Genomic DNA, 10,663 nt, shown 5'->3' with positions numbered 1-10,663 from the left:
AAAAAAAAAAAAAAAGAGTAAACATCCAAGGAATACAGGCAATGTTTAGAAGCTGGAAAAGACAAGGAAACAGACTGACCTCTATAGGTCCCAGAAAGCATAGTCTTTCTTGGGCCAGTACTTAACTGAGTACCTCGGCCCCTTCAATCAAAGCTGGAACTATTCTGATAAGATATTAGAACTGAGAATCAGATTATAGCATTTATGTATTATTGTTTATTACTTTTTAAAAAACAATCACAAAATCATTTTTAAGGTAAATTAGATTTGCATATCTATATGTTGAATCATTACCATCTATACACATAGGTGCTTTATCCATATGTTGCATTATTAGAAATGGGTAGGAGAGAGACAAGTGGGAAGCTGAGGGTTTTACTGTGATCACCCAGAAATGAACTGTAGACTTCATGTCTGTTTCCTCTTGTCCTATAACCCACCACTGAAAACTAAAAATAATATTTTTATTTATTTTTGTAATAACATGGCACACACTTTCATATTTTGATCTACTTTCTCTTTTGGATCCCAATTCCTAAAGGGACTGTAATTGGCAAGATGGTCATTATGGATTTAAAAAATCCATCATACCCTATTCATTAAACCATCATACTGTATCTTTACACTGTACCTACCAAAAAGATTAATAATCAACTATTTGTTGGCATTGCTTTACCATTACACACTATCTTCTAAATAATTCTAACTTATAAATATTTGAGCTGAAGGTCTTATATAATTAGTTGCTAAAACCTCTAAGTTGATTGTATTCCATGAGAGGCACTATATGGCAATTGAACTAAAAACCTTACTTTATGGCTTTTGATATTCTGACACTTAAAGTATCCAACATGAATACACTATTACTGCAATCGATGCATACACCAACTGCCTTTAGTTTTAAAATATTAATTATACATATTAATCATACTTATAGTCTTAAAGTCAAAAAATATTCAAGTTAATAGAAACCATTGATGATTCCTAATAATTAGCATTATATTACCTAATGTATAAGATGATATGAAAACTATAATGGTATTATTATAAACTAAAATATGTAGTATTAATATTGCAGTCCTTAGATAGGTGACAAGGAAATAACTATAGTTCATTTTAATAAGGTGCTTATTAAATACCAAATGGTGTTTCTATGTTGAACTATGGCATAAGCTTAAGATAGAAGGCAGAACAATTTACAGATTTATCTGGTTACTTAAACGTGGTCTATGCCTTTATGAGAAATATATGGAATACATTACAATTCAACTAACTTATCTCTGAAATTGGAGAGGAGAATTTTTTTATGTATGCCAGTCTTACAAGTGTTCTAGGGATTAAAGGTGGCCACTTTGACTGATATCCAATGGTATTGTTTATACTCTGAGTCATGCTGAAATTAATTAAATATTCATAGATAACTTGTTAATAGTGCAGAGTCTATCCGGGCACAATGTTTATTCAGGTGATAAGGAAATGGATCTGATCAGCATAGAGTTGTAAGTTATTCAGAGTCATACTCTTATTAGAGCACAAATCTACTCATTTGATCAGCTTAGAGAATTCTGCTCATATTTTATTTCGAGTGATACATGAAAAAAGCTGATCTATTTTATTTTCTTATAATTCCATTTATAGATATCTGATCATAGCTTACATATTACCTGTAAATAGAATTAGAGAAGGGATATAAAACATGGGCAATAAACTATTATCAAGTTTTTTTCTCACTGAATTTGTCTTTTGACTAACATCTCCTTTGAAATTGATTAACACCTGAAATCACAAAGCAATGCCTCTCTCGCGCCCAAGTGTAGCCAAATCATGCATAAGAGGAAAAAAAAAAACACAGCATAATTCATCATCAAGCAATACTAAGACTCCTGTAATGATATCACACAAAAGGGAATAACCACGTAAGAAAATAATACCAGTCATTTTTGAGGTTGATTAGTGACACCTAAAACTGTCTTCTCTGAAGCATTTTTCAAAGGATCCAGTCAGTCCTGTGAGACCACCTGTTTCACGGCTGCCATAAGGGTAATAGCTTGCAGTTGTGGGCAACAGTTGACTTACTTACTGCACACAGCTCTCTCATCCTTAAAGGCTGAATTAATAATTCAAAGCAACTTCTCAAATTGCTTATGAAACTAATTGTCTCAAGAAAAAGGTTTTCAGCTGAGTCTAATGTAACTATCACCATACTATAATAATATTTATATTGTATGACTTCCCTATTTTATTAAGACATAGATGGTCATCAAACAATTCATTTTGTATTCTGTGTTAGAGATCACCACGTGCTTACTAAAACCTATTTATTTCAACCTGGGCATTTTATTTCAATGTATTTCTCAGGTTTTCTTGGAGTTTGGTGTGGCCATGTAACTGGGTTTGCCTTAATTGAACTGAAGAAGAAGCTCTTCCCTCCTTCACGCCTGGCCCATTAAAATTTCCAGTTTGCGCCATTCACAGTCTTTTTCTCCATATCTACGAATCAAATGGAGAGGATCTATCAGAAGACATAGGGTGTTAGCAAATGGCAGAACAACAAAAATAATCACATCCATTGAGCAGATGCCTAGCCAAAGAAACTGTTGATACCTATTTCCTAAATGCTGTTGAGCAGAAGCTCTTAGTGACACACATTGAAGGTGGTGGACCAGCAAGATTAAATAAGTTTTAGCCACTCAATCACTGCTTAGAAAAAGCCACCCTACCATAATTCTTCCATTGCACTGTTATGAGACTCAAATATGACTTTTGAAGTGTTAAGTCACTAAGATTTTTAAATGTATATGTAAAAAGTTAGTGTCATCAATACAGAAATTGACGCTAATATTAAGGTGCCTTCTTGGCAGGTTAGTATCATTGGTTTAGTATTCTGGAGGGAGCAGGCAACAGACCAAATATTTCTGGATGCAAGGATAGAGATTTTTCTCATACATTATCAAAGACTGGCAAAACTATCTTCCATAATGATTTTCAAGACAAACAATGTGTTCACTGAGGCTGTATAACTAGCAAAAATTGTTGAAAGTAATCTGAAATGTTTTGGCTATTACTGAGTACTTAATTTATCATAATAATTAAATCAACTTAGGAAAGATGATTATGTTTTTCAAGTGGAGAGCAAGGAATAGAAATATTTTAAAGTCAAAGGCATTTTAGCTTGAAAAGTCTGACTGGCCTTAAATCCAAAAAATGAAATAATTAAATAACAATAATACTTTAAAAAGGCTTTGGGAAATAAAAACTTTGTGAAACTTCTTAAAGTAAATCAACTTTGTATTGAACTTCAGATTAAGAAAGCTGCTTTTCAGATGGTTTCAAAAAATGTCATTAAATTGCTTAAAATGCTTTGAGAGAAAAGCAACACATATGTATAAGATACCTGGAATTTATGGTCAGATATGACATCTATGTGTGAATACTTGGTATGCAGAACTTGTGCACCAAGGAATTATACAGCTAAGCAATCTAAAATCCTTGCTCTCTGCTCTGAAAGTTGAGAGTTGATAAAACCTTTATAACAGTAATTCTCTAACAGAAAATAGAATGTAAAGTCTAAGTAGAACTGAAGGGAAAGCATATGCCCCAACTTCAATTCCAGGTGAAGCCATGGAGAATAAAATGTAGGGAACAACAGACTTGAGTATGGGGCTAAGGGACATCAAATAAAATATCCAAGATTTCCCTCAGAGAGAAGATTCAAGGAACTTTCACCAACTCCCTTAAAACATACAACTTCTCAAATGTAAAATTGCTTTGGACTGGAGAAAGTGGTATGATGCCTTTTCTCTCGATGTTCAAATAAAAGTGTTTATTGTGTGTTATTTTGTCTTTGATTAGCCTTCCTTGCCATTGTCTTTCTGATAATAAAAGAGAGCGCATTGTGAGTAAATAACGTATAATTTTGTTTGTAGTCCTTGAACAACAAACTAGAGTAAGACTGTGCACCAACTGGAGATTCTGAGTTTTGAGTTGGATGCAAATGTAATGGGATTTTAAGTCCAAAGACATAAGGGATATTTCTTCAATTATCTGTGTGGCAAATTTTATTTATTTTAAACACTACAGTTCATCTGACAACTCTTGTTTTTGATATGAGGGAGCAGCTAGGCCCACAGCCCTTCTAGATCTTTCTGACCAGTCCTTTCAGAGCCAAGTATCAACTGGAGGCCAGTTTCTCTTGCAAGTAACTAGCATCTTGAAAGTTGTAATCTTGGCAATGGTTTGACATTAATGTGGATTCTACCTTGTTCTTACTTGTTTGTTTCCCATTTCTCTTTCTGACTTAATATTCATCTTTACTTCTCAATTTATTGATTGGCTGACTTCAGGACAGCAAAAGACACAGAAGAAATGACATGCTTTTTAATAGTTAAAACAATTATTTAAGTTTGAATCATTATAATAAATGTCATGATCAATATTATTCTTTGTAATACATTCTTTTGAGTACTAAATGATATATAAACAGGAATATGGCAAAACATGTCAAGTGTTGAAATATATTTTTCCTATTTAGTACAAATCTACAGCATATATGTCATAACCCTCTTTGCAGATGGTGTAATTAAGCATTTGAGTCAATGAAATGTATGTGGAAATCATGTATGCTAGATACAAACACTGTCCATGTCTTCCTACAGTGGGCTGAACAGAGATAACTTTGAACCATGTACAAGGTAGTACAAGGTGGAAACAAGTATGAAGAGCCTGGGCCCTTGGAAATCACACTGAGAAACATTATGAGCAGGGACACGCCACTGAAATTTGACCTACACCTGAAATATTTTTGTGTTAAACCGTTGAGATTTCAAGTAACTATTAAAGCAATTATCATAAACTTAATTCACGGCATATCTAAAGTATCTCCCTGTCTTATCAGTAGTAAGTAATGAGGGAATGTGTTCTCTTTCTGGGTCTACAAGGAGGCATAGTTTTAAGGGCAAGAACTTCCCAGCCCCATGCTCCCCTCCCATGCCCCTCCATCCAGGAGATTTAACAGTTTCTGTTTAATTTTCGAGGGCGTAGGAAAAGGTCACAAGTCAATGACTCCAGCAGAAGTTTAAAGGAACTCTTTTCATTGCCAGGGGGTGTGTGGGGAGGGTGCACTTAGAGAAGGTAGGAGTTCCTCCCAGGTTAAAATTCCTATCTCCCTCATCCGGGCAGATTTTCCCTCTGGGGTCCCCATCCACACACTTGTGGAAGCTCTCTCTTCATCTTCTTTTTCTCTTTCTCTACCTAAATAAATAAATTTCTGCAAACACTGTTTGGGGTCCTGTATTTACTTTAAAAGTACACCTGCCGAGGTCCCCCTCTTGTTCTTAAAAGAGCAAAATACCAAAAGGCTGGAGCCCACTGGAATGCAAGCTATGTTTGAAGTATGTTGGGCATCACGCCAGTAATCCCAGCCCTTTGGTAGGCGGAGGCGGGCAGACACAGGTCAGGAGTTTGAGACCAGCCTTGCCAATATGGTGAAACCCTGGCTCTACTAAAAATTAGCTGGACATGGTGGCACGCACCTGTAGTCTCAGATACTTGAGAGGCTGAGGCAAGAGAACTGCTTGAACACGGGAAGCAGAGATTGCAGTGAGCTGAGATCACACCACTGCACTCCAGCCTGAGCGACAGAGCAAGACTCCTTTTCAAAAAAAGAGTATATTGGGCAAAAGCAATTAACACTCAGGGGTTAACCTATACTCAGAAAAAGTAATTACCCTCAGCTTCAAAATAATTGATCCTTTAATATTCCCATCAAATCTAGTGCTGCTCATTTCCACTGTTTCAAATTTTATTATTTTCATTAATATTTCTTATTATTCTTGGTTTAAATTGTCAACACTGTCTTTTCTCTGCAATCGCATTTTATGAGAAAATATGATAAGTATATCCTCTAAATTCTCATAAAATTTAATGAGAAAGTAAGGAAAATTCAAGGCCCAGTCTTACCACTTCCTTTTTCTGTACAGAATCAGAATACATTTTCATATTGAGATTAAGTGGATTTGACACTTTTGGGATGAAAAATTTAAATTAATTTTTAATTAAGAGGCAGGGAGCGGGGACTGCAGGGGGCAGGACAGGTGCACGGGTGGCCCAGGCAGCTCCCAGTGGATCTGGCAGAGGGCACAGCCCTTGCTTCTATTGCACATCCTGGCTCAGCCCCGCTGCCCCCAGCAGTGGGCCACAAAGTGAAACGCCTTCCAAATTCAGAGAGCCCGGTGCTGCATGCCAGGTTCAAGGAGGGGAGGTGTGTTGTTGTGTGGCTTGTTCTGGTAGATATGTATTTTTAATTTAAGTTACTCCATGATGGGGCCAAGGCAACAATTTAGCCTCTTTGGAAAAGCATGAGGGGCTTGGACATCTCAGGGTCCTGCAGTCACTGGGCCGCTTCCCACACGAGTGCAGAAGGCGCAGAAGAAGCCTTTCTCCACCGGCGCACCTCCTGCTTCATCTGATGAGGAGGCGGCGCCCATGGAACACGCCAGCCCCTCCGGACTGTCACGACTCTGGGCCACCTGGGGAGATCTCCTTCCCTGAACACCTGGAGAATTCTGACAAATGACCCTAGAGGAAAACCTTTTACACTCTATGTTCCTCCACAAAATGGCAAGCTAAGTTCCCTCAAATCAAACCTTGAAGTGTTTCATTCTCATTCTTCTCTTACCAGTGAAAATCAAGTGGGACAGGAATACGTTATTGCACTCCAGTCTGGGTAACAAGAGAGAAACTCTGTCTCAAAAAATAAAGTTCTTTCAAACAAATGAGAACAAAGACACAACATACCAAAATTTCTGGGCCACAGCTGAAGCAGTGTGTAGAGGGAAATGTACGGCACCAAATGTCTCTGGAAAGAGCAGGAAAGATCTACAATCAACACCCTAGCACCACAATTAAAAGAACTAGAGAAGCAAGAGCAAACAAATTAAAAAGCTAACAGAAGATGAGAAATAGTAAGATCAGAGAAGAACTGAAGGAGACAGAAACAGGAAAACCCCTTCAAAAAAATCAATGAATCCAGCAGCTTGGTTTTTGAAAAGATTAACAAAATAGATACACTGTTAGCCAGACTACTATAGAAGAAAGGGGAGAAGAAACAAATAGACACAATAAACAAAATGATGAAGAGGATATCACCACTAATCCCCCAGAAATACAAACTACAATAAGAGAATACTATAAATACCTCTACAGCAAGAAAACCTAGAAAATCTGGAAGAAATGGATAAACTCCTGGGCAAATACACCTCCCACGACTAAACCATAAAGAAATCAAATCTCTGAATAGAACAATAAAAGTTCTGAAATTGAGGCAGTAATTTATAGCCTACCAACCAAAGAAAGCTCAGGACCAGACATATTCACAGCTGAATTCTACCAGAGGCACAAAAAGAAGCTGGCACCATTCCTTCTGAAACTATTCCAAAAAAAAAAAAAAAGAAAAAGAAAAAGAAAAAGTGGGACATCTCCCTAATTACTTTTATGAGGCGGCATCATCCTGACACCAAATCTGGCAGAGACACAACAAAAAAAAGAAAATTTTAGGCCAATATCCCTGATGAACATTGATGCAAAAATCCTCAGTAAATACTGGCAAACTGAATCCAGCACCACATCAAAAAGCTTATCCACCTCAATCAAATTGGCTTTATCCCTGGAATGCAAGGCTGGTTCAACATACACAAATCAAGAAATGTAATCCATCACATAAACAGAGCCAATGACAAAAACCACATGATTATCTCAATAGATGCAACAAAGGTCTTTGATAAATTTCAACATCCCTTCCTAATAAAAACCCTGAAAAACTAGGCATTAATGGAATGTGTCTCAAAATAACAAGAGCAATTTATGACAAACCCACAGTCAATATTATACTGGATGGGCAAAAACTGGAAGCATTCCCTTGGTACAAGACGACAATGCCCTTTAACACCACTCCTATTCAACACAGTATTGGAAGTTCTGGCCAGGGCAATCAGGCAAGAGAAAGAAATAAAGGGTATTCAAATCAAAAGAGAAGAAGTCAAATTATCTCTGTTTGTAGGTGACATGAATATATATTTAGGATTTCTCATAATCTCAGTCCAAAATCTCCTTAAGTTGACAAGCAACTTCAGCAAAGTCTCAGGATACAAAATCAATGTGCAAAAATCACAAGCAATCCTATATACCAATAATAGAAAATCAGAGATCCAAATCATGAGTGAACTCCCATTTAAAACTGCTACAAAGAGAATAAAATACCTAGGAATACAACTTACAAGGGATATGAAAGACCTTTTTAAGGAGATCTACAAACCACTGCTCAATTAAATGAGAGGACACAAACAAATGGAAAAATATTCCATGCCCATGGATAGAACAATCAATATCCTGAAAATGGCCATACTACCCAAAGTAATTTATAGATTCAATGCTATTCGTATAAAGCTACCATTGACTTTCTTCACAGAATTAGAAAAAACTACATTAAATTTCATATGGAACCAAAACAGAGTCTGCATAGCCAAGACAATCCTAAGCAAAATGAACAAAGCAGGAGGCATCACATTACCTGACTTGAAACGATACTACAAGGCTACAGCAACCAAAACAGCATGGTACTGGTACCAAAACAACTATATAGACCAATGGAACGAACAGAGGCCTCAGAAATAATGCCACACATCTACAACCATCTGCTCTTTGACAAACCAGACAAGAACAAGAAATGAAGAAAAGATTCCCTATTTAGTAAATTGTGTTGGGAAAACTGGCTGGTCATACACGGAAAACTGAAACTGAACCCTTTTCGTACACCTTATACAAAAATTAACTCAAGATGGATTAAATACTTAAATGTAAGACCTACAACCAAAAAAATTGTTAGAAGAAAACCTAGGCAATACCATTCAGGACAAAGGCATGGACAAAGACTTCATGACTAAAACACCAAAAGCAATAGCAACAAAAGCTAAAATTGACAAATGGGATAGAATTAAAGAATTTCTGCAGAGCAAAAGATACTATTGTCAGAATGAACAAGCAACCTACAGAATCGTAGAAAAATTTTGCAATCTATCCACCTGACAAAGGGCTAATATACAGAATCTGCAAAGAACTTAAATTTATAAGAAAAAAACATCAAAAAGTGGGCAAGAGAGATGAACAAAGATTTCTCAAAAGAAGATATTTATGCAGCCGACAAACATATTTAAAAAATGCTCATCATCACTGGTCATTAGAGAAATGCAAATCAAACCACAATGAGATATCATCTCATGCCACTTAGAATGGAGATCATTAAAAAGTCAGGAAACAACTGATGTTAGAGAGGATGTGGAGATATAGAAATTCTTTTACACTGTTGGTGGGAGTATAAATTAATGTAACCATTGTGAACAACAGAATGGTGATTCCTCAAGGATCTAGAACCAGAAATACCATTTGACCCAGTAATTTCATTATTGGGTATATACCCAAAGGATTATAAATAATTCTACATGTATATATATGTTTACTGAAGCACTATTCACAATAGCAATGACTTGGAACCAACACAAATGCCCATCAATGATAGACTGGATAAAGAAAATGCGGCACCCATATACGCCATGCAATACTATGCAGCCATAAAAATGGATGAGTTCGTGTCCTTTGCAAGGACATAGATGAAGCTGGAAGCCATCATTCTCAGTAAACTAACACAGGAATTGATTACCAAACACAACATGTTCTCACTCATAAGTGGGTGTTGAACAATCAGAACACATGGACACAGAGAGGGGAACATCACACACTGAGACCTATTGTGGGAGTGGGGGGCTAGAGAAGGGATAGCATTAGGAGAAATGCCTAATGTAGATGATGGGTTGATTGGTGCAGCAAACCACCATGGTACATGTATACTTATATAACAAACCTGCACGTTTTTTACATAGATCCCAGAACTTAAAGTATAATAATAATAATAAAAGAATAAGTTAAAAGTATCAACTTAAGTTCACACATTGAGTACATTGCAGAATTAGAAATAAATTCCAGACCTTTTTTCTGGTATTCTACTTTAAGTAAGAGGCTAAAACATTTTAATAAAAAACCCATTTGTATTTTGGAACCTAGACTATTTCTGCACTTTGCTATTATTCTATAGCAAGAGTAGGTGAATTTAGTGTTTTTTATTGTTAATACATTTTTAATCAATTTTATGCAGTCTTTTCCAGCTCTTAACCTAAATTTATTGCTATAGAACTATCTTAGGAAATCAATTTTAATATTGTCTGAACTTTTTTTTCTTTAGTGCATCCTGAGGTTTTTGAATTTTTATTTTTTAAGTATTTACATGCATTTCTAAATGATACTTAAATGACAGTCTAAAAATTTTGATGGTATTCTTTTAATTTAGTTTAGTTTTGTTTAATTAGTTAAAATAATGCAGATTAATTCACTAAAATGACAGGGACTCTGATATATAGGATTATGTAAATTAGTAAGCAAGCAATTACACTCATAATAAAAAATTAAGGAAAATAAAATGTAAATGTATTTTTTACTTATTTAGACAACTATGGTTTAAATTATTTATGAGATACTGCACATTATGTTAATGACTAGCTGCTAGTATACTATGAAATAAAATTTTGAGGTTTAAATATGTAACTAAAATCCTATG

This window comes from Sapajus apella, unplaced genomic scaffold (genome assembly GCF_009761245.1).
Source record: "Sapajus apella isolate SASKATOON/1434 unplaced genomic scaffold, GSC_monkey_1.0 scaffold9, whole genome shotgun sequence".
NCBI lineage: Eukaryota > Metazoa > Chordata > Mammalia > Primates > Cebidae > Sapajus > Sapajus apella.
This window is presented reverse-complemented; position numbering follows the sequence as displayed.